The following is a 26,304-nucleotide window of genomic DNA, read 5'->3' as shown; positions in this document are numbered from 1 at the left end:
ACTATATTTCCCAACATGCTTTAGTCAACATGTCCACCAGTCATGTATCATTAGACCCTATTAGAGTCCATAACGTCAACCAGAACTACTCTTTCTTTGCTGCTCGTGCACAAATTAAGTGTTCTCACTTACCTCTTGGTGCTTTTGCTGTTTTGCTTTCTCAATAGGTGTTAGTGCTACTTGTACCTCTATTTGTATCTTTTGGCTGTGTTGCTTCGGCGGCGCGCGTTTGCTACAGCTGCGATCGTTTGCAATTCAACGCATTCAGCATACACCTCCGCCGGGCATGGTAGAAGCATCCGCTCAACTCGTTTACACCTGCCAGGCTTTGCAGGTAAGTTCCTGTTTTTGGGGCATTTTTCTGGCCTAGTATTGGGCTGCTGCCCTGGTGGACACGACGCTTACAGTGCTCCCCGGCGCCTTCCCTCATACAGTCTGGAGTGGAGAGCTATGAAGGTGGGTGTAGCCCAATTGATAGGTTTGGGCTATGAGCATTCCTTCGTCAGTTTCTCCTCCTCCCAACCGTTGACAGGACACCGGAATTGCACGTATTTTGCATTCCTGGCGTGCCTGTCAACGTGGAAGATGACTCGCTCTGGTTGCAATAAAGGAGCAAGCCCTGCATCTTGGGCGGTGTGCATGCTCTTTACATACTTCGGTTTGGTTTTTCTTTGTGGCTCTCCCTGACTCCCTCGATATTCTGTAGGTCCAGTTGTGCAGCTTGTTTTCTTCATATCTGCTTTGCGCAGCACAACATTTTTAGAATGACCGAGTGGATGCCCTTTGAGGAAGAGGAGTATGGGCGATGTTGTGAGGAGTCCCTCGGCCATCAATTGGGAGACGGTCTGTCTGAAGTTATCAATGCCTTGGTTCAGCAGTCTCTCAGCAGGGCGCTCACAGTTTCTGTACCGCAGAAAATAAATCAGGGTGTGATGGCAGCCTTGAAGCCTCTCACCCAACAGTTTGATTGTTTTGCGAAGAAACAGGGTCTGGTTCTTTTACCTGAGAACAAGTTGGCGGATGATGGTGCTCCTGTTTCGAATAAGCCCAAAGCCCAGTCCCCTTCCTGGCCTCATGACGGGCCATGTCAACTTGACTCAGTCTTCCGCATCGGACCATTTATATTGTTACCTTCCCTCTACTTCTAAGGAGTTTTCTCTTGAAGCTGAACTTTCATCTGTCTCTCATTCAGACGCTTCGGACTCTTCTCACTCCGGCAGCTCGCTGTGTAAACGCAAGAGAGCAAAGAAGTCGTCTTCTTCCTAATCTGTTTCAATTTAATCCGGAGTTCATAGTGCATCCTCGGTCAGCGGATTGGGCCCCGGCGCCAGCAGTGGCAGATTACTTGCCTGGCAAACTAAGAAAGAGTTTTGATAATGAGGTACGCAATAGGTTGGAGGGCCAAATGCCCTAGGCCTGAAATCCCAACCAGAGTGGTGGAGACGCCGGAGATTGACGCAAGCATGCTCACATTCCTTAAGAAGTTCGCCAGGGACCGAAGAAAGGCATTGATCGGACCTGGCGATCTTGCCAAGACAAACTTTTAGATCTTTCAGGTCCCTTGGCGGAGATATTGGAGATGACGTTAAAGGCCAAGGAGATTCGCACTCTGATCGATCCACACATCCTAGCTGAATGGACACAGAGGGTGATCTGCCTTCTCGGCAATGCCAAGTGCTCCATATCAATGGAAAGACAGAAGTCACTCCTCATGAGGATTGACGCTACCTTGACAGAACTGGCAACGGCGGACACAGGCCCTCTAGCGGAAGGTCGTCTCTTTGGCGGCAAGTTTTTGAAGGATATCGCCAAGTACGTGATGACGTTTACGACACTGGATAAGGCACAGGCGAACCTGAAGAAGGTATTCCACTCGGGCCTTTTTTGGAGGGCCGGGCGAGGCAGGGGCTGCACGTCAGGCAATCCATATCTCCAAGGCTCCCAGAGAGGCACCTTTAACCAGGGCCAGGAGTATTCAAGAGGAGGCACCTTCTTCCCCTCCCGCTCCCGTTACATTGGTCGCAGAGGTCAACAAGGAGGTTCAAGAACCAGCGCCCAATCAAGTTCGCCTCCGTGTCCTTAATAGAATTGAAAATTCTTGGCACGAATGCTAGCAAATTTTTTACTCATGACTCCAGTGCTTCAGGCACTTCATTGCCTCATTTTAACCAGATGCTGTAGGAGGCTGGCCTGGCTTGCAGTGGGTACCAAAGGGTACTTACACTCTGTACCAGGTCCAGTTATCCCTTATTAGTGTAGAAGAGGTGTTTCTAGCAGCTTAGGCTGATAGAAGGTAGCTATAGCAGAGCAGCTTAGGCTGAACTAGGAGACATGCAAAGCTCCTACTATACCACTGGTGTCATATGAACAATATCATAAGAAAACACAATACACAGATATACTAAAAATAAAGGTACTTTATTTTTATGACAATGGGGGTCATTACAACCCTGGCGGATGGCGGAGAACCGGCGGTAAGACCGCCAACAGGCTGGCGGTCTTACCTTGGTGTATTATGACGATGGCGGTTACCGCCATGGTCATCCGCCGGTTCTCCGTCCCGCCCGCCAGGGCGGAGACGACCGCCGGGCTGGAGACCTGGGTCTCCAGCCCGGCGGCCATCAGTATACCGCTGGCGGTATTTGGACCCGGCTTACCGCCGTAGGTTGCCAGCGGTTTGAACCGCCATGAAATCCATGGCTGTAAGCACTATCAGTGCCAGGGAATTCCTTCCCTGGCACTGATAGGGGTCTCCCCCACCCCCCACCTCCACCCGACTCCCTCCCCTACACCCCCCACCACCCCTGCCACCCCCCAAAGGTGGCAGGGGCCCCCTCCGCACCCCGACCCCCAACATAACATTACTCACACACACCCGACACGCATGTAGGCACCACCAACACACACACGCACACACCCCGACATACATGCCTACATCCACAAACACAGCCAGACACGCACACCCACATTCAAACATACACGCACACATCCATACAGACATACCCACAGCCATACACGCACTCATTCCCATACACACAACACCCCCGCAAGCATACACACACGCACACCCCCATGCACGCACACAACACACAACACCCCCCCACCCCTAACGGACGATCGACTTACCTGGTCCGTCGATCCTCCGGGAGGGGACAGGAGCCATGGGGCAGCTCCGCCGACACCACACTGCCAACAGAACACCGCCACGGCGAATCACAGGACGTGATTTGCTGGGCGGTGTTCTGTTGGCGTGGCGGTGGAGGTGGAGCAACCTCCACTTCTCCGCCGCCCGCAAGTATGGCTGTTGGCGGCTCTCCGTCGGAATAACGACGGAGAGCAGCCAACAGTCATAATACGCCGAGCGGCAAACCGCCTGCACAGGCGGTCTTCCGCACGGCGGTCCCTCTGCGGTCTTGCAAAAAGACCGCCAAAGTCGTAATGACCCCCAATATGCCAAAAGTATCTCAGTGAGTACCCTCAGTATGAAGATGCCAAATATACACAAGATATATGTACACAATACCAAAAATATGCAGTAATAGCAAAAGGAAGTAATGCAAGCAGTGTATAGTTACAATAGATTGCAATAGGAGCACATAGGTATGGGGCAACACAAACCATATACTCCAAAAGTGGAATGCGAATAACGTATGGACCCCAAACCTATGTGAACTTGTAGAGGGTCGCTGGGACTGTAAGAAAACAGTGAGGGTTAGAAAAATAGCCCACCCCAAGACCCTAAAAAGTAGGTGTACAGTGCACCTATATTCCCCAGAGAGCACTGAAGTCGTGATAGGGGAATTCTGCAAGGAAGACCAACACCAGCAATGTAACCAAAGTGGATTTCCAGACGAGAGTACCTGTGGAACAAGGGGACCAAGTCCAAGCATCGCGACAAAGTCGAGATTGGGCAGATGCCCAGGAAATGCCAGCTGAGGGTGCAAAGGAGCTGCCACCGAATGGTAGAAGCTGTGGATTCTGCAAGAACGAAGAGGGCTAGGAACTTCCCCTTTGGAGGATGGATGTCCCACATCATGAAGAAGCTTGCAGAGGTGTTCCCATGCAGAAAGACAGCAAACAAGCCTTGCTAGCTGCAAGGGTCGTGGTTAGGGTTTTTGGATGCTGCTGTGGCCCAGGAGGGACCGGGATGTCGCCAATTGCGTGAGGAGATAGAGGGGGCGCCCAGCAAGCTAGGGAGCCCTCACAGAATCAGCAGCACCCGCAGAAGTGCCGGAACAGGCACTACGAAGAGGAGTGAACCGGAGCTCACCCGAAGTCACAAAAGGAGATCCCACGACGCCGGAGGACAACTCAGGAGGTTGTGCACTGCAGGTTAGAGTGTCGGGACCCAGGCTTGGCTGTGCACAAAGGAAATCCTGGAAGAGTGCACAGGAGCCGGAGCAGCTGCAAATCACACGGTACCCAGCAATGCAGTCTAGCGTGGGGAGGCAAGGACTTACCTCCACCAAACTTGGACTGAAGAGTCACTGGACTGTGGGAGTCACTTGGACAGAGTTGCTGAGTTCCAGGGACCACGCTCGTTCGCAGTTCTTTTGGTGCCTGCGGTTGCAGGGGGAGGATTCCGTCGTCCCACGGGAGATTTCTTCAGAGCTTCTAGTGCAGAGAGGAAGCAGACTACCCCCACAGCATGCACCACCAGGAAAACAGTCGAGAAGGCGGCAGGATCAGTGATACAAGGTTGCAGTAGTCGTCTTTGCTACTTTGTTGCGGTTTTGCAGGCATCCTGAGCAGTCAGCGATCGATTCCTTGGCAGAAGGTGAAGAGAGAGATGCAGAGGAACTCTGATGAGCTCTTGCATTCGTTATCTAAAGAATTCCCCAAAGCAGAGACCCTAAATAGCCAGAAAAGGAGGTTTGGCTTCTTAGGAAGGAGGATAGGGTAGCAACACAGGTACGAGCCTATCAGGAGGAGTCTCTGATGTCACCTGCTGGCACTGGCCACTCAGAGCAGTCCAGTGTGCCAGCAGCACCTCTGTTTCCAATATGGCAGAGGTCTGGAGCACACTGGAGGAGCTCTGGGCACCTCCCCTGGGAGGTGCAGGTCAGGGGAGTGGTCACTCCCCTTTCCTTTGTCCAGTTTCGCGCCAGAGCAGGGCTGGGGGATCCCTGAACCGGTGTATGCAGAGATGGGCACCACTGTGCACATCAAAGCATTTTCAGAGGCTGGGGGAGGCTACTCCTCCCCAGCCGTGACACCTTTTTCCAAAGGGAGAGGGTGTAACACCCTCTTTCTGAGGAGGTCCTTTGTTCTGCCTTCCTGGGCCAGGCCTGACTGGACCCCAGGAGGGCAGAAACCTGTCTGGGGGGTTGGCAGCAGCAGTAGCTGCAGTGACACCCCGGGAAAGGTAGTTTGGCAGTACTCGGGTCTGTGCTAGAGACTCGGGGATCATGGAATTGTCTCCCCAATGCCAGAATGCCATTGGGGTGAAAATTCCATGATCTTAGACATGTTACATGGCCATGTTCGGAGTTACCATTATGACGCTGTAGATAGGTAGTGACCTATGTCCAGTGCACGCGTGTAATGGTGTCCCTGCACTCACAAAGTCCGGGGAGTTTGCCCTGAACGATGTGGGGGCACCTTGGCTAGTGCCAGGGTGCCCACAGACTAAGTAACTTAGCACCCAACCTTTACCAGGTAAAGGTTAGACATATAGGTGACTTATAAGTTACTTACGTGCAGTGGTAAATGGCTGTGAAATAACGTGGACGTTATTACACTCAGGCTGCAGTGGCAGGCCTGTGTAAGAATTGTCAGAGCTCCCTATGGGTGGCAAAAGAAATGCTGCAGCCCATAGGGATCTCCTGGAACCCCAATACCCGGGGTACCTCAGTACCATATACTAGGGAATTATAAGGGTGTTCCAGTATGCCAATATGAATTGGTGAAATTGGTCACTAGCCTGTTAGTGACAATTTAGAAAGCTGAGAGAGCATAACCACTGAGGTTCTGGTTAGCAGAGCCTCAGTGAGACAGTTAGTCATCACACAGGGAATACATACAGGGCACACTTATGAGCACTGGGGCCCTGGCTGGCAGGGTCCCAGTGACACATACACTAAAACAACATATATACAGTGAAATATGGGGGTAACATGCCAGGCAAGATGGTACTTTCCTACAGATGCTTAATCTTCAAGGCACTCTGTATCATCCACAGGTTTTGCCGTAATGGTTGGCGACTCGTAGATACGACGCAACACGTACTTCTGCAAAGAAGCTACTAGATTTAGTCTGTATCAGAGGCGAATGCTCTGATCAGATGGCGCCACTCTGTACCGTCGTTACAGATCGAAACGTTCCTGCTTTATATATTACAGACATATTGCAATGGATACGGACTAGATGATATATTCTGTGAAGCATTATAAAATTTAGATTTATCGACAGTAATGGTTTAGAGTCTGACTTGTTGTACAGAACCTCTTTTTGTACATATTTTAATTGGACTATATATTCATGCCCTGAGTAAGGTGTGTGACCTTCTTGGCCACATTACACTGAAACGTACGTCGGCACGTTAGGCGATTGTGAAGAGTCTAGAAATGTCTGGACAATGAATCTGAAGTACCAGAAGTCTACAACCTATACATCAAAAGACTATCCAAGGAAAAAATAATATAAAAATCCTTTGAAGAACAGTTCAAATTAGAGGCGCATCTTGACCAGTATAGGACATTGAATTAAAAATATTTGATTTCATGCAATAATGATATATTGAACAGAACACTCACAACAATGTGAATATTGTTTAACACATGTACTGTTTCAATTATTGCCTATGTTATTTATTTTTTATTATTTATGCTTGTGTGAGGTATACCTGGGTATGAATAATGACTGAGAGAGAGTTTCCTGGTTTGTCCTGAGAGCGCTCATCTATATATATTATATGTGTCAGATATTTGTGAGTTATTACAAGAAAGGGATATCATTTCTATATTATATGTATATTGATATGTTAATTTTCTGGCTCAATGTCAACTAAATAGTTTTTGGGATTCCTGTTGGAACCAATATAGGAGGTGGGTTTCGTTTTTCTATCATCCACAGGAACATCCATGCCAAGACTCTTGTCTAATTCCTTGACACCTTTAAGCACCTAGTGATTCGGTGTGTGCATATGAGTAAATCCCTAAGTAACTTCCCCTTTAAACTGTTGTCAGCTTAGAAGGTTTAGCCATTTCCTGTTGATCCTTCTATATATTTTCTACCACCTGGTCAACTATTTTCTACTCGGTGACCTATGAACGGATCCACCTTCCTTATAGAGAAACTCATGAGCGCGTCTATGCTCCTTTCGTGGTAAGAGAGGATTGTTTGAATTGTGGCATGATGTTTACACTCGCCACAAAGAAAGTTGAAAACACTGTAGTGCATGCATTAAGGGAGCCTATAATTACCTAAACAAAAGTGTTTTTAAAAAACACACTCGTGTGGCATGCTTGCATGACTGCTAAGGAAAAATAAGTCTTTTTTTCTCTTATTTACCTTTCTCCTTTCTTCCATTTTTTCTTTCCATGGTGGTTACACTGATGGAGCAACACTTGATTTTCAGACTGAACACTGTGAAGGTGTAAACTCCAGTCTACAGGTGGAGGTTCTGACTTAGTGATTGAGTACTTATCGAAATGTAGTTTATGGCTCAGTCATAAAATATGTTGTATTCTTTTGCAGTTGTTTCTCTCTATTTGGATTATTTTCAAAGTGGCTTTCCCGAAGAAGGTGCGAGCCACACATGTGAAGAAATTAAATACATATTCATAGAGCCATAAATGTTAATGAAAACTAAAGATGTATAACCAACAGCACTTGAAGTCATAACATTTGAAGAACCCGATAAGAGCCTTGACTGTTAGCATAGTTTTATGGTTATTAGGTTAAATCCGCAACTGGAATTTCAATTTCTTTTATTTCATGCTCTGTTGCATGTAGAAAATCACAATAAGATTCAAAGTAGCTTTTCTGAGTTGAAAGTGTATGTGGATTGATAATGAGTATAATAATATGATTGTGATATGGCTGGGGAATGGACTGTTATGGTTTGTTAGGTTTGTTGAGATGGATAACCATTTCTTCTTAATAAGCTATCCTAATATACAGTTTGTTAACATATGATTATATAATGTTGTACAACATTATGCAAAATGAAATAAAAGTGAAATAAATGTGTATATTGATCTCTTGATATGAGCCATTATCATATATTAAATATTTAGTTTGTTTGCCTGTGAAGAAAGTCTTGTTTTTTCGGTTGTGTTTTCCCTGCCCCAGGAACCTATTTGTGTTTTCAGGGATTCCCTATGTATAATATAAAGGTTCTTTGTTCAGCCAAGATAATTTCTGAACATCTAGAAACAAAAAAGTATATAGCTAAAACCTATACTTGGAGTTCTACCTGTGTTAGCCTTTATTAGGAAATGGTCTATGAGCAAGGATGCACCGGGCCTTGCAATTGCAGCCTTGGAAGACTGGAAAACATCATGCTCCTCTGTACGAAAACTATGCCTTTGCTCTCTGCTCTGAAAACATAATATAAGGCATTGCAAAGATGTTATGAACTTACGTCGCCGGACAGACTCAGCTATTATTTGTTTCTCCATGTTGCACCATACATTGCATCTGCATAGTGACTCAGGAGTTTTAGCTAATAACAATGCAGTCCAACATCATCTTTGGCAGGTTTTATGCAATTTCAACTTCAAGTATTTAGTATTTTTAAATTATTGCATGGCTCTTAGCTTTCACACAAACACAGATTGTTTTCATGTGATGGAGAAGCATAGATGTAAGGCTGAATCTGTCTGCCTATTAGACACTGACATTTGGGTTTATAAATTGTATTTCTAAAAATTAAAAAAAATAGCATTTCTTGATAAATTCCGAAGATAACCACAGACGCAAGAACTTTGCTGGAAACTTTCATCATGAACGTCAACCCCCTACTATAAAATGATCCTTGTTTCTGTAAATGTGGGGGAGCCATGTAACTCCATCCCAGCAACGATCAGAAGCTTTCAAAACCACCTGAAATTCAGGAAGTGTAGGAAGTTTGCTCTGTATATATGCTATCTCAAAGTGAGAGATAGCGTACACAGAGTCCAAGGGTTCCCCTTAGAGGTGGATAGTGGCAAAATTAGATAATACTAATGCTCTATTTTGTGATAGTGTGGTCGAGCAGTAGGCTTATCAGAGGGTAGAGTTCAGCATTTGTGGTACACACACAGGCAATAAGTGAGGAACACACACTCGAAGACTTAACTCCAGGCCAATAGGTTTGCATTTAGAAAAATATATTTTCTTAATTTATTTTTAGAACTACAAGATTCAAATTTGAGGTAAGGACATAAAATGCAAGGTATTTCACACAGGTAAGTATAGAACTTTGATTTAAAACAGTAGTACACACAGTTTTGGTTTAAATGGCAAATAGCTATTTTAAAAGTGGACAGTGCAAAAATCAACAGTTCCTGTGGGAGGTTAGTATTGGTTAGTTTTTCAGGTAAGTAAAGCACTTACACAGTCAGTCTCCTGGGCATAGGCAGCCCACCGTTGGAGGTTCAAGGCAACCCCAAAGCCACAGCACCAGCAATACCGGGCTGTTCAAATGCAGAGGTGAAAGGAGGGCCCAAAACACATAGGCGCCTATGGAGAACAGGGGTGCTCCGATTCCAGTCTGCTAGCAGGTAAGTACCTGCGTCTTCGGGGAGCAGGCCAGGGGTGTTTTGTAGAGTACTGGGGGGGACACACACAAGCACACAAAACAAACCCTCAGCGGCACTGGGGCGACCGGGTGCAGTGTGCAAAGTAGGCATTGGGTTTTGTTTTCAAAACAATGGAGGGACCTGAGGGTCACTCTGCTCATGCAGGCAGGGCACAAGGGGGCTTTTCGGGCCAGCCACCGACTGGGCTAGGATGAGGGCTGCCTGACGGTCACTCCTGCACTGTTAGGTGGTTCCTCTCGGTCCTGGGGGCTGCGGGTGCAGTGCTTGATACAGGTGTCGGATTCCTTTGTTACCAGGCAGTAGCAGTCAGGGGGAGCCTCTGGATCGTCTATGCAGGCGTCACTGTGAGGGTGCAGGGAGGTCGGCTCAGGATGTCCACGTTGTTGGAGTCTCCTGGGAGTCCTCTCTGTGGTGTTGGTTTCTCCAAACTTGAGCCGGGGGCGTCGGTGCAGAGTGGGAAGACTCACGCTTCAGGCGGGAAGTGAGAGTCTCTTTAAAGTTGCTGTTTTGTTGCTGTTTCTGGACAGAGCCGCTGTCCTCAGGAGGTTCTTGGCCCTTTAGGTGCATGTAAGTCCTCTGAGTCCTCAGAGATCGCTGGTCCCGCTGGATGCATCGCTGTGCAGGTTCTTTGAGTCTGGAGACAGGCCGGTAGGGCTGGGGCCAAGTCAGTTGTCATCTCCATTGTCTCTGCGGGGCTTTTAGGTCAGCAGTTCTTCTTCTTATTGTAGGTTGCAGGAATCTGATTTCCTGGGCACAGGGTTGCTCCTAACTGCTCAATTTAGGGGTGTGTTTAGGTCTGGGGGGCAGTAGCCAATGGCTACTGTCCTGGAGGGTGGCTGCACCCTCTTTGTGCCTCCTTCCTGAGGGGAGAGGGTCACATCCCTAATCCTATTGGGCGAATCCTCCAAAACTAAGATGGAGGATTTCTTAAGGCAGGGGTCACCTCAGCTCAGGACACCTTAGGGGCTGTCCTGACTGGAGGGTGACTCCTCCTTGTTTTTCTCATTATCTCCTCCGGACTTGCCGCTAAAAGTAGGGGCTGTGTCTGAAGGGGCGGGCATCTCCACTAGCTGGGATGCTCTGGGGCGCTGTAAGAACAGGCATGAGCCTTTGAGGCTCACTGCCAGGTGTTAGAGTTCCTGCAGGGGGAGGTGAGAAGCACCTCCACCCAGTGCAGGCTTTGTTCCTGGCCACAGAGTGACAAAGGCACTCACTCCATGTGGCCAGAAACTCGTCTGGTTGGGGCAGGCTGGCAGGAACTGGTCAGCCTAACACTAGGAATTGGACTGGTATACAAGGGGCATCTCTAAAATTCCCTCTATGTGCATTTCTCAATAAATCCCATACTGGCATCAGTGTGGATTTATTGTGCTGAGAAGTTTGATACCAAACTTCCCAGATTTCAGTGTAGCCATTATGGAACTGTGGAGTTCATGTTTGACAAACTCCCAGAACAAATACTCTTTATGGCTACCCTGCACTTACAATGTCTAAAGTTTGCCTTAAACACTGTGGGGCATAGTGCTCATACAACTATGCCCTCACCTGTGGTATAGTGCACCCTGCCCTAGGGCTGCAAGGCCTGCTAGAGGGGTGACTTACCTATGCCACAGGCAGTGTGTCGAGGGCATGGCACTCTGAGGGGAGTGCCATGTCGCCTTAGTCATTTTTTCCCCACCAGCACACACAAGCTGTGAGGCAGTATGCATGTACTGAGTGAGGGGTTCCCAGGGTGGCATAATACATGCTGCAGCCCTTAGAGACCTTCCCTGGCCATAGGGCCCTTGGTACCAGGGGTACCAGTTACAAGGAACTTATCTGTGTGCCAGGGCTGTGCCAATTGTGGGAACAAAGGTACAGTTTCGGGAAAGAACACTGGTGCTGGGGCCTGGTTAGCAGGATCCCAGCACACTTTTAATCATAACTAGCATCAACAAAAGGCAAAAAGTTAGGGGGTAACCATGCTAAGGGAGGCATTTTCCTACAGGAAGGAAATATAGACCTGCATTTTACTAAAAAATGAAGTTCTGTGGGGAACTTTGGAGGACCCTTATTTAAGCAGCAGGTAAATACTGTGTGTACTATAACAGTCACTCATTACTGGCCAGAATGACCATCAACCTGCTCATTGTAGTGATTTGTAGCACACCCTTGGGCAAAAAGTGGTGAGTGTGGTACTGGGACTGTACTATCAGAGATAGGATAATTTCATGGAAGAAGTCATCCCTGAATCTGTGGCCACCTCACTGCACAAGTCTCTCATCGACCTCAGTTGCAATCTGGGTAAGGAGTGGAGCTTTCAAAGTTTCCTTCACACCCATTCCCCTGCAACCGGCTGTCCCTACCATGCTTCCCCAGTGGCCTGACTGAGCACTCAAGTGGTGGGAAGGGTCTAGGGCCCTATTCTGTGCCCTTTGACTGTCATTCACACCTCTTCTTCATTTAAAACCTCACACTTCATAAAATCATCTGGCTCACTGATCTTGAATTGACTACAAGAAACACCTAGTTAGAGAAGCAGTACCCAATGCATGCCCCGGGGCTGCTCCTATGTCATCATCTCGCCCTTGAAAGCAATGTCTGAAATTTGCTGGGCACTGCAGAATTTTAAGATTACACCCATTCAGGCTAACAATAGCCAAGTCATGACCAGTTACCACTTATATGTCACCACGAGCTTACCGCTATCACAGGAAAATATTGAATAACTTACACATTCCCTGCTCCTCTGTCCTTGATTCTTAGTGGATCCATTCAGAGCATTTCAAGATAGACCTGAAGGAAAAATAGAGAGTGTTTATTTGGGTGGTTGGTAAACCATCTGTAACCAATTTGCACTGATGCTTCTGTATGTACAATGAAGAAAACTAATCAAGGCTGCCTGTAACCAGGGTATAGCAAGGGTTGCTACATGCTCTTACAAGCAGATTTGCTTGATGCGAGACTGAGGCCCCCCTCTGCTGTTGAGGCCGGATTGGGATGAGCCTGTTGCGCCAAGAGCTGCTTGGTGAGCATTGAGAGTCATCAGACATGGCCCCACCGTACGAAATAGGGGGCTTATTTACAAGCCAACTGTGCTGCCAGTACGTCACTTTTCATATGGGAAAAAGTGATGCAGCGGGGGCACAAGGGGCTTGTAAATAAGCCCCTAGTAGTGCAGTCCCATTGCTGTAGACCCAGAGTGGAAAGGTCTACCATAACCATCACTTATTGACAGTGCTTAGGACTGTGGCGACAGAGCTGTCAGGGAGCCTCGACGGTTGGCCCCAGTAAGAGTCTGCCTGGACACCTGGGTAGTGATTAATGGCTGCTGGCCATTTTCTTACTGCCACCAGTGCCAACTTTCGGGGACCCAGTTTGGTGGTCAGGCCCTTTGCTCGTATATTATGTTTGGACCAAGTTGTCGGGAAGGCTCTGTGCCCTGTGTAGCAACGTGGGTAAAAACAAATATGCTAATCCCACTGCTCAGTGCAAAATAGATTATTTCACCAAACCGGCTCCGGAGGGGAACAAGCATGTATGGAGCTGGCGTCAATGGATCAACTGACTCACCAACATCCATCCTGCAGGCAATCAGAGATTCCAGATCATCCCTTGAGGGACAAGTTGGAGAGCTCAGCCTGGATCTTTTGCTACTTTGCCAAGATCTTCTAAATGTGGTGGATTAGGTTACTGAAGCGAAGGGATGCCTGTCCAGAGTGGAGAACAATACCCACACCCTTCAGTCTATTATACCAGCTCCTCAGTGAAGGGTGGGCCAGCTAGAAACTAGAGCTGAGGATACAGAGGGAAGGGGCAGACAAAATTATATCCACATTAAGGGGATCCCTGAGGGGAAAGAGGAAGTGTGATCAGCACAATTTGTTACTAAATCTCTGTCCTCTTGGGTCCCTGTGGAGCTGCTCTCCACATGCTTTGTCAAGGAGAGGGCACATAGGTCCTTGGTGGGCCGTCCACTTCCTGGAGCCCCTCCATGCCCATTAATAGCATGGCTCTTGAACTATGCAAGCCTGGAAATCATCATCCGCGATGCCTGCTGACTTGAGTAAGTTGATTAAGAGTCAAGCCCTGTGATGTTATTCCCTGGAAAGCACATTATGAGTCATCCCCAGTGATGCTATTCCTTGGTTGTACCCTCAGAGTGCAACAACAGCATTGCTCCTTTTTGGCTAATCTTAAGTGCACTCTAAATTCAATATATGCTACAGTTTCCAGCCTGGCTCAAAGTGATTTATAAGGACAAAACCTTTGTTTTTGATACTCCAGGAAGTGCCTGGGCATGGCTTGAGGAGTGCCCCAATTTTGGTTGTCATCAGTCAGCGTACACTCTGCTGGGTGCCCACGAAGGAGGGACTGGCCATAGTCTTGGAGGCAGTTACTCCATTGAACCAGAGGGACTAGGGAAAGGCACCACTCAGAGATGGAGACTGTCCACGTGTTGAAGAATCAGTGCCCTGAGGCAGTGGAGGCTCTCTCTGGTGCTGAGCCTGGGGCTTCTGGCGGTAACCAGGAGTCTGCTACTGATTCTGTCACCCGACTGTAATGATGATGCCAGGCCGGCACCCCTGCTGGGTTCCAGTATCTGCTGTATAACTCAGGGTTCACCACCTCCTGTTGTGTTCCCCTTTCATTTTTTTCTTTTGTGTGGGTAATTCTCTGGGCTCTTATTGAGAGCCCTTGTTCAAGTGATAGATGCTTTATGGGGATAAGTGTAAGGTGGGGTAGGTGGAAGGACAAGGGGTAATGTTAATTCATGTCTGTGTTTTTGTTCACAGGTTGTTTAGTTTTGCACATTTGTGTTTCTTTAAGGTGACATGCTCCTTGACTATCTTTTAATTCCTTCCATTACACCACACCCACCCTTAATGACTATTGACCCTACAAGTGCAGCCTCCACGAGACACACCAAACTCTCATGGAATGTCAGTGGACTAAATGATAAATTTAAGGAGCACGGTTATGCTATATGCCAAGCGAGTCCAACCTGCCATTTTATTACTCCAGGAAACACACCTCCTGGGTACGAACTGTTCCTTTTAGGGAGGCATGGCTACAGAAGGTTATATCACTCAAGCTCTACATGGGGCTCTCGGAGGGGGGGAGTGTTTATATTACTATGGAAAACCTTTCCAAAGGTGGTACAACAAGTCTCTACTGCCACTGTTGGCTGCTGTGTCTTGCTCACAGGATTGTGGAATGGCAGCCTGTGGATAATTGTTAGCATGTATGCCCCACCCTGGTTACTGGGTTCTACTCTGGAGTAGATCTTGTGACTTGTGGCAACCTCCCCCTCTAGGGTTCAGTCTTGTGGGAGGAGGGGGCTTTAATGCCCTTATGCACCCCACGTTAGACACAGACTTGCAGTCGGAGACCAGCAGGTCACAGCAGCTGTTGGACTAGGCAGAGGCCCTTGGAATAGTTGATGTATGCGACAACACCATCAAGACACCTGTCATTACATTCTATTGCCATGCTCACAGTACCTCTTCCCACCTTGACTAAATTTGTGCGTCAACCACTGATCCTGGGGCCCAGAAAAACCCCTGAGGAATGCGCCTTGTATTGTCTCATTGATAAATGTTGAAATGAAAATACTTACCAAAAATTTTGCAACAAGACTTGTGACTGTGATCAGCTCGCTAGGGCCATCCAGACCAGAATGGCTTCATGCCTCGAAGGAGCACTAGACGCTAACTTTGCCACCTTCATCTGCCAATGGCGTTGAGAGACGAACTGCATGAAGACAGTGCTCTGCTATTAATCAATGTGGAGCGAGCGTGCACCTCCACCCCTTGGCCCTTTCTGTTTACAGTCCTTTGTGAAATACATTTAGACTCTCAGTTCATTGGCTGGGTAGAAACCATTTACAGGGACCTATGGGTTTGGGTTAGAGGCAACAGGGATGTCTGCTATCTCCATTGCTTTTCATTCTTGTGGTGCAACCCCTGGCGGAGATACTCAGGGAAGATGCTAGAGTGCAGGGTTTCTAGTGGTGTAGTGGACTGGAAGACAAGGTCTCACTGTATGCAAGTGACATGCTCCTATTTGTTCATCGCCCTAAGACCACTAAACCATGTCTGATGGATATTCTTCAACTTTACAGGGATGCATCAGGGTACCGAGTGCACTGGGAAAAGTCAGTATTGGTGCCGGTAAATGGATGGTTTCAAGGAGGGCAGATTGGTGCTGGACTCCAGCTGGTGGGAGATAGCTTTTGCTACCTGGGCATGACTGTGGTTTTCCTCCAGCAGACATATTGGGACTTTGTCAGAGTCACTAGATCCTCGGGGTCTGCGCACATTCCCAACATGTCCACCACAAGACAGCTCCAATACTCTGAATAGAATGTCACAGAGTCTAAGAGAGTCCAAGTGGGGAAAAGGGGATTAGGTAGGGAACAGCTGGGAAGGAGACCTGTAGGAAGCAAAAGGTTAAAACACACAATATCAAAATTATATCATATTAATCTTTACTAGACTATGATTCTAAGCACTGTCATATTGTAACCATGGATAACTTAAGCATGGACTAATTAACTAGGCCTCAAGACCTCTAGTTACCTGGGAAGAAATTAAGAATGATTAATACAACTTCTCAATAAAACCTCTGAATGAATTGTTACACATTGACTTGAAACATAAGCACCCACTAGAATTATGTCTTCAGAATCAAACACAGTGTTTTTGCATGAGGACAAGGAAATAACCTGAACGTTTTCTGGAACACCATAGGAGTTGTATTAAGGGGCTTATTATGCACATATAATGTAACATCTAGAATTCTAACACTTAGTTTTTAAATGCAGAAACACGAATTGCGCACATTGCTGATTTCCACAAGAATATGTAAACGCCATAAAATGGTTGCACACAATAAATATCATGAGTTAAGCACAAGAAATGAATTGCGCGTCTTGCTGATTCGAAGGCCACCATGTAAATGCCATGAAATGTTAGCGCAAAATTAATAACATGAATTAAGCACAAGAAATGAATTGTGCATCTTGCCGATTCGAATGCTACCTTGTAAAGGCTTTGAAATGGTAGCGCACAATGAATATCACGAGTTAAGCACAAGAAATGAATTGAGAGTCTTGCGGATTCGAATGCCACCATGTGAATGCCATGAAATGTTAGCGCACAATGAATAACATGAATTAAGCACAAGAAATGAATCGCGCGTCTTGCCGATTCGAAAACCACCATGTAAATGCCATGAAATGGTAGTACACACTGAATATCACAAGTTCAACACAAGAAATGAATTGCACGTCTTGCCGATTCAAATGCCACCATGTGAATACCAAGAAATGGTAGCGCACAATGAATATCACGAGTTAAGCACAAGAAATTAATTGCGCGTCTTGCCGATTCGAATGCCACCATGTGAATGCCATGAAATGTTAGCGCACATAGAATAACATGAATTAAGCACAAGAAATGAATCGTGCGTCTTGCTGATTCGAATGCTACCTTGTAAAGGCTATGAAATGGTAGCGCACAATAAATAACATGGATTAAGCACAAGAAATGAATCGCGCGTCTTGCTGATTCGAATGCTACCTTGTAAATGCCATGAAACGGTAGCGTACAATGAATATCATGAGTTAAGCATAAGGAATGAATTGCGCGTCTTGCCGATTCGAAAACCACCTTGTAAATGCCATGAAACGGTAGCGTACAATGAATATCATGAGTTAAGCACAAGAAATGAATTGCGCGTCTTGCCGATTCGAATGTCACCATGTGAATGCCAAGAAATGGTAGTGCACAATGAATATCACGAGTTAAGCACAAGAAATGAATTGCACATCTTGCCGATTCGAATGCTACTTTGTAAATGCCAAGAAATGGCAGCGCACAGTGAATAAGATGGATTTAACACAAGAAATTAATCGCACGTCTTACCGATTCGAATGCTACCTTGTAAATGCCATGAAATGGTAGCGTACAATGAATATCATGAGTTAAGCACAAGAAATGAATTGCGCGTCTTGCTGATTCGAATGCTAGCATGCAAATGCCAGAAAAAGCCAAGCGCACATTCACACGCACCAGGTAAAATCATTTATCATGAGAATTAGGCCCAAGAACTTGAAAGCCTTTGAGAACAGGATTGGGAGCCCAGCCTGACCTCCGTCTTACCGCCCTGATCAAGAATCACCAACAAAGTGAAAGGCAATGCCTGGAAGATCAAAGTAGGCCTCCGGAACAGGAGCTCAGGAGGTTGCTGCTGCTCTGCACCTGAATAGTGAGCACGTGGAGCTAGGCTGGCTCCCTTATATAGAGTCTTGGCCCAGCCCACAACCACACCCACTAATGCTGCAGAGGAAGCTTCTAGAAGGCCCTGGAAAGGGACCACGCCCTGACACACTCTGAAAGTCTGCAGCAATACATTGCAAATGAACAGTATTTATAAGCACCTTGAATGTAAGTCTTCAGGATTAAACTCTGCAATGCAAAAGGTTAAACAACAGCACATCAGCATTATGCATGAATTACGTTCTCTTGGAAGTGCTGGATTTTTGCATTCCAATCGCCCGTAAAGCACGCACTGCCCTGATGTTGACAGACTTAAATGTGGTACCTTTACTTAGCAGGATGAAACATGACTTTGAGACATCGGTGTCATAGCCATAGACCGTGGCGGTTAGGGGGCACTTTTCAAAATGATTTCCCTCCACCGATTTCTTTACATCCTCCAACATTAGCTTTACATTCTCCCCCAGCATTTTTCTCGAACCTCCAGGCCCAAATTGGAGACTTTTTATGGGCCAACAAAACCTTGTGAGTATCATTTGCTAAGTCCCGAATGTCCCCATAGGAGGAGGGACTGGGATGGGCAGACGTTAAACTATACTAATGGGTGTCCTATCTGGTGCCGGTAGATGACTGGCTACATGGGGATAGAAACGACTTGGTCAGTCACCTGGAACATGAACTTCTCGACTTCTATGGAATCATAAACCTACTGTGTGGTAAATCACCACCATACACACTCCCTCCTGTTACTCGCCTTCCCTTTCTTTGCTGGCAGACTGCGCTAAAGCACATGCAGTGGCATGGGAAGTTGACAGCAATGACCCCGCTGTGGCAGGGCGCGTGGTTGTAGGCAACAGTAGACTAGCTGACTTTGCCAAATGGAATTTAATAGGACTCTGCACATTGGGAGATGTGTAGAGGGTTGGTGTCATTAGACCCTTACAGGACCTGACGACAGACGTTCACTTCCATAAGTTACAATGTTATTTTATTTACAGCTACAACATTCTTTGGGCATGTATCGAGACAGACTTGCCTCCCTCCCAGATAATAACATCCTGGAACCCAACCTCATTCTTGATATGCTTGGTAAAGGAGCATCTCCACACTATATAAATCACTTAATAATTCCCCAGATCCCTTGTTTAAGATAAGGGCACAATGGGAGGCAGGTCGGGAGGTCCTGAGAATGAGGAGTGGGTTGAAGCTTTGATGGCACCCCGTCAGTTGGGGATAATGATGCAATTTTGCTAACAGAGTTTAAGTACCTGCATAGATTGTATTACTCTCCCCATGGACTCTGACAAATGGAAAGAGCAGTGGGAGTAGTGTGACCCATGTGCGAGTCTTCTCTTGGGACCTTCATTCACGCAGTTTGGGAGTCCGCAGTGATTGCAAGATATTGGAAAGAGAATAATGACGTACTGTGAGATGTGCTAAATAGACCAATAGATCTGGAGCTGAGGGTGGCCCGGCTGGGTGTGGTGGATTCAATGGCGGGGCTTCCGGGGCTTGGTTAATGGTAGCCTTGGGTTACTTGGTGGACAAAAAGGATAAAGCCAGCGGCAGCTCCTCCGTTAGGGCGGAGGAGCGTTGCCCCCCCTCCCGCCAGCAGCAGCAAATCCTTTAACAAACGAAGCAATAATAAACCATGTTTATTATTGTTTCGTTTGTTAAAGGAGTGGGGCGTTAGGGATGATATGGATGAGGGGAGTGCACTGTGCCCTCCCCTAAGTGTGCATGTATGTTTGGCCGGCCGTCTCGGGCCGGCCAAACACTCATGCGCAGTAGACTGTCTACAGCCCGGCATTGTGTTCCTGGGCTCGAGAGAGCAGGTACAGGCTCCCAGTCTGCCTGGGAGTGCCCTGGCTGGGTGCTCACTACCAATCTTGACACTGCTCTGAGCAGTGTCACGATTGGCTGCAGGGCAGGCTGGGAGCCTGTGCCTGCAGTGATGGGCGAAGGAGGAGCAGCACGGTGGCGGATGAGGTAAGTTAAAAAAAAAATTATTATATTTTATCCCTCCACCCCTGCGTGCCGCATGCACCCCCGTCTCTTATGAGCGCAGCTAGCTGTGACTGGATATAGCCCATCATTGGCGAGAGGCTTCCACCAGAATATTGTAACCAAAAACATCATCTGACATTACTATTGTGTACTAAACATTGTTTACAGGAATATCACTCCGCTCAAGTTAATAATAGTTAATTTACAACAATATGTTTGTAAACAATGTTTAATAGACACAATTTCCGATTGATTATATTTTCACTGATGATTTTCCAACATACAACTGACTGCATTCCCCTAGCCTTCCCAGCGACGTTTTTACGCAGACCCTGTACCATATAAGTCTGAAATCATATACCATGATTGGCTTTATTCATCCCATGCTTGTAAGCCAACAAACTCACTGCATGAGGGAGGGGTAAAAATACCATAACTGCCTATATCTAGGACAGACCATAGACTACTACGGCCTCGCCCACTAGTGAATCTATAGACACCCGTAAAGTGAGACACTCAGCGTGAATCAATGATATATTAATGTGTAATACAAGCTCTCTATCTCCTACACCTTCATATCCAATTACAACCGAGGCGCTGCAACATAGGATAAGATATAAGCACCACTCTGACCACTTGCCAAAATACTTCTTGTAAAGGCCTCCTGTAATTTACATCACTCTCTACAACCAATTACTCCCCCACGGTGTAATGTGGTACCTATCTTAATGAATGTTTCCGTCTCATCAAGAGTATATAAATGCAGGTAAAATATAGTATAATATGAGTAACGTATCTGTATCAATCAGCTCAGTTACTATTAATTCATACACTCACTAATTATCCATCCATACACTCACTTGTTCAAATATTCACGCACCTAAGAACTCACTTATCCATGAATTCAGCCTCATTCATCCATCCATCCACGTACTGACTCATTCTTCCAACTGTTGACTCATTACCACGTTCAGCAACTCATCCATACAAATACACATACAAACTCACCAATAAATGAAAACCACTCTAACTTACAAAATTGCCAAGACTATTTTGAGAGGCCATACTTGTTGTTCGATGCATCCGAAAACATTTTAGCTTTACAAGTTGAGAACAAAGCAGTGTCACAAAATTGAACTGATCATGCACAACTGCAAAGTAATTGCACAATGACTTGTTTTTACAGACTGGCTCCAATGCCTCTTAAGTGCAGCGTGAAGATACTTCCCACTCTTACCAAGGAGAGGAGGTATAGATGCGATTAAGTGAATTTTGGAGACTTCACCCGTCTACATATAATAGGCTTGTAATGTTTGCATTTATTTTATTTTGAACGCAACTCTTCTTTGTGCCCATGTAGTGCTTGAAATTGTGAATGTTGCACAATGGAAGCTCGTTTCAAATGAAGGAGGCTGTTCCTATTGGCCTGTCGCTAACTTTAGGGCTACTGGGCTGAGAAGTGTGATTCCAATGCTCAACAGGGTGAGAGCGTAACTAGCTGATTGGACTGCATGTGGCAGAGGGCATGGATACATGGGTTTTGTACTGTTCACTTGGACAGCAACAGCTTTCAGTAACCATCTGGTTGTATGACAGAACCATGCATGCCTGAACAACGCATACCTTAACAATGCGGTCAGAACCACAACAGCGTTTCTTCCACGCACGCCTTTATCATGCATGCTTTTACAAAAAATTTAGTTGTAAAAGCATGCTTAGTAAAGGCATATGTGAAAATGGCATGCATGGTTCTGTCACACAACCCCTCAACCCGCCCTGAGCCCCAAGACTACACCCACCCCTAATAAATAAACTACCCAGACACCCCCACCCGCCCTGAACCATAAAACCTTCCTCCTCTAAGAACTAAACTACCGACCCCCCACCCATCCAAAGCCCTAAACAAAAACTATTCTAACCCCCTACCTCTGCCCTTAAACACTAAACTACCCTGAACCTCCCACCCACCCTGAGCCCTAAAAAAAGATACCCCCACCCTGCCCCAAAAACAAATCTACCCCACCCGCCCTGAGCCCTAAAACCTTCCCCCTAAAAAGTAAACTACCACGATCCCCACCACTGCCCCTAGAAACTAAACTACCCCAACACACCCACCCGCCCTGAGCCCTTAAACCTTCCCCCAATAAGTAAACAACCCTGAACCCCCACCCACCCTGAGCCCTAAATCGACCCTCACTGCTAAAAACTACCCACCAACACTGCCCCAAACCCGCTTACCTCACTGCCTACACTCCTGATCCTTCCTCTACTTCTCTCCTCCCGCCCTTCCTTAAACCTTCCCCACTCCTAAAAAATAAACTACCCCTCCCACCACCCTAAGCACTAAAAAAAATCCCCAAATCCCCAACCCTTCCCCTAAAAAAAAAGCCCGACCCCCGCTCACCCTCTCCAAGCCCTTAATGCACCCCCACTCGTAAAAACTATCCCACAACCCTGCCCCAGCCACACTTACTTCACTGCGTTCTCTCCCAGTCCATTTTCTCTTTTTCTGTGCCTTAACCACACATATGCGTTGTTTGGCACATGGGTCGTTAGGGCACAGAAAAAGTCAGGTCTACTGAAATATTGATGTATCCATACCTGGTCATATAATCTCCATAAAGGCAGGGTGTCTTGCGCAGTCCGTGGAATGCTCAGACCTATTTGTTGGATTTTCAATTGAAAATACCCAATATTAAATGTTCTGTCTCTCTCCACCCTGAACCATACATAAATCACTAATTCATTTATTTTTTAATTGCATCTGCCAGCCAGCTTCAGACAACCAAGACACTCTATCATTAACCCAGAAAGCAAGAAACAAGCCCAAGCAATAAAAAGGGGCCCTAAGTTCCCAAACAATGTGCAATGATATTGCTTTGCTAAAAGAAATATACTCATTCCCCTTCCCTGCAGTGAGGATGGGACTATTTGTTGCAATCAAAGCCAAGCTACAAATGTAGGTAAATGTATATTATGTATTAATCGAAAAGAATTGTCAATCATGAGTCGTAATTTCATCGACTTATAAAATGTTTAAAAAACACTTTACAAATAACCTTAAAACATACTTTAAGTGAAGTAATTGTTTCTAAACAAAATCCGAAAGCCCTTGAAATTGACTAGACATTGTGAACTGAACAAACCATAACTTGAAACCAAGTCCAGTGCTCATGGCCTTATTTATACCAATAGATAACAGGACTCAACAATGCAACGTCATTAGTTAACAACAAATATCCAGACAAAGGGTGTGATTTAGAGTTTTGCATTGGGGGGGGGGGGGGGGGGGGGGGGGTCGGAGGGGGAGGGTACTACGTCCCTAATGTAACGTAGTATAAAATGCACTTGTAATGTATTGAGGATGACGAGGTATCTGTCACGTTTGTGGCTGAGAACCCTTCAGTCAAACTATAAATCAGGCCCAAAGCAATGATATACTGTATCCTTGGTTGTTTTATTGACATTGGCAATGCTAAGATGATACTTAATATCACCTGGATTGCCATCTATAACGTTTGGATATCATCTGTTCCCTCATGAATGAGTTATATAAGTTATGGGTTCTTCAACTAACCACTGCTAGCCCATTTCAAGGGTTTTAAAATTTTGTGTGGTAACCATAACTGTATGTGTTTAATTGAATGCTCAGGTCTTTTTCAATATATGTTAAAATTGAGGACAAGAAACCATAACTTACCTATTACATAGTTTTTTACATGACATACTTCATAACTTTTGTTGTTGACAACCCCTCTTTACACAGCTTTCAAAAAACGCAACAGGGGCTGGCCTGGGGGCCCTGCCTTAGGCCAGGGCCTATGCTCATCCTCACATGAAACCTGTGGCTCCCTAGGACTTCAGGCAAGACCAGCTTCCATGCTTCCATGCACCCACACTTGGCTGCTTGCAGCCATTGGTATTTGTGCGTGCAGGTTTCAATTACACTATCCTGTTTTTCAGTCACTAACAGCTGTGGAGATTACATGGATCTAATCTCCCCAGTGTTCCTTCTTGTCAGTAGTGCCAACCAATAAGGTAGCTAAATATTTGACAACAAAGATGAATAGGTGCACACAGGTTTGGAAATAGGAGATGAAGACATACTTCTTGTTATTCTGTTGTTTCTCTTTTTGTCTTCACAATGGAGCACTTGTTATTGCTCTCCTGATACATTATTACGCTTTACAACAACCTCAACCTGTGAACAGTATTAGTGACAGGGTTATATCACAAGGTATTCCACAATAACTATGACACTCAATCTCTGCTGAAAGACCTGATTCTACCTGCAGTTGATGAAGTCTGAAAATACTGGATTGTTCCTTCACAACCAACATTGAAACTCCTGTTTCCTCATTAGACTTTAATCTTATTTTGTCATAATAGTTACTCTTAATTTCAGATTCTGTCTGCCTTAAAAGTAAACATTTTCAAAGAAGCAATTGTACTTTCTGAAGCTTGAGCTCAATCTTTTAACCAAATATGTTTGTGGGAATAGCATGAAATCAGTACCTCTCGAAATGTGTTACATGCATATGTAAAGTCAACTGACTTAGTCATTTTTCTCTTGATTTGGTGTTGCCTCTTACCCTCTTTGTTCTGAAGGTAATAAAACCAGTTAAATATGCAGAGGTTTATGGGGGAGAGAAGTGCCCAGATACAAGCTGAGAGTGAGGGTCCAAAGACCAACTGGCAAGCAGGATCCTGAAGTCGTGACTGTGTGCTTCCTCGAGCGTTTGTGAGGCAAAAGCCAACTGGTGAGTCAGAGCTTGGGTGTGGCTTTCATAGGACTATGCCGTAGATAGCTGTTGCATTCCAATTAATCAGAACTCATATTATTATTGCAAGATCTTAGAGTAAATAGGCGGTGTCAAAGACCAATGGGGCTTGTGCTATCAAGACCACCCAACTTTATGAGAACACAGGAAACAACACTGAGACACAAAGGAACAGGGGCAGTGTTAATGCAGCAGTTGTGGACTGAGAAGTAATTGTTTAGAACAAGAGGAACAGGAAGAGCAGGATTCAACAGCAGTGAGCAGGGTGAGCAGGACGTGGCCTTCAGCCATGTATTTCAGGCTGTGGAAGCACCAGTCACTAACCCAGTGCCATTGAACCAGCATGATCATTATCATGAAAATTTGCAATCTAATTTCTTTGTTTCAACTTCTTAAAATTCTGGCCCTTCTGATTCTTGATTTGCACTCATCAAAACTAGAAACAGGTCCAGTCAGGGAGCTCCAAAGTATGTGGGGGCACTACACCACTCCCAGTCTATACTGTTGATACACATTTGGTAAGGTTAGGAGGAGGCTGGTTTGCAAGCCAACAGATCTGGTAGCAGAGCTGATGGTTCTGATTGGGTCAGATTAGTACTAGTTATACCTAAATGAATATGGAACCAACTACTATACCTTCATGGCTCAGTCAGTTGTTCTTGAGGTTCAAATTGATGCAGTCCCAACACGATCCTGGTCTTGGAAGAAGAAGTAGTTGAAGAAGGACAACAGGAGTATTAATAGGAATTTACATGAACGTGAAGGATGAATGAGAAGTGAGTGGCGAGGCAGTGTGCTTTGGGAACTGTAGTAGGCATATTGTGGTGGCAGAGTTCAAGGCAGTACCCCAGAATTAGTATAAGCACAATCAAGCCTTGATCGATGCCCAAGCTGTGAATCTCATGGCACAAGGAGAGTTTCCTCTGGTACCTGAACCCCCTATGTCAACCGCAAAGATCCCAAAATCAGGAATACCACGAGTTACCCCCGCCGTAAGGAGAGGCAGATGCAGGGAGGACATACCTACTTCTAACCGAGTAATAGAGTTCCCCAAAACACATTGGTTCCTCAAAATAGCACAGTTCCCATGATGTAGGGGAGTTTCACAGCCTTTTCTCAGACTCAATGACGGTGCCTGAGGGAGAAGGAGAAGTGCGTACTTGGTACAGTCCTAGAAGTGGGCCAGAGTGGACCTTACGTAGAAGAAGAGGTTAATAGATAACACGTGTTCCTTTTGATAGACACTGGAGCCACTCGCTGAACTGTTAGAACAGTTGAGGTCCCAAGCCTACCCCTCCTAGGCATTGCAAAGATTACAGCCCCTGTTCCAGTAAAAATACGACTCATCAAACAAAAACATCAGCTTGTGGTGTATGATACGAGCCCTGTAAATGTGCTACGAAAGGATCACTTTTGCTAACTCAGCTGCATCATTTACTACACACAAGTCTAGATTGAGACCCAAGCAGTCGATGCAGTATTCAAGTTACAGATACTATAGTATGTTGT

The 26,304-nt window shown here is 46.0% G+C and overlaps 1 long non-coding RNA gene across 1 annotated transcript in view; it reads right to left on the bottom strand.

Annotated features, from left to right (window-relative positions):
- LOC138246194 (uncharacterized) overlaps window positions 1-26,304 on the bottom strand; it is a 133,977-nt gene that overhangs the window by 5,626 nt on the left and 102,047 nt on the right. Inside the window, exon 2 of the long non-coding RNA XR_011194237.1 lies at window positions 12,460-12,521. This is a non-coding gene — a long non-coding RNA (uncharacterized lncRNA). The remainder of the gene's footprint in view (window positions 1-12,459; window positions 12,522-26,304) is intronic.

Source organism: Pleurodeles waltl, chromosome 7 (genome assembly GCF_031143425.1).
Source record: "Pleurodeles waltl isolate 20211129_DDA chromosome 7, aPleWal1.hap1.20221129, whole genome shotgun sequence".
NCBI lineage: Eukaryota > Metazoa > Chordata > Amphibia > Caudata > Salamandridae > Pleurodeles > Pleurodeles waltl.
The sequence above is the reverse complement of the archived record's forward strand: the minus strand, read 5'-3'. Positions and strand labels throughout refer to the sequence as shown.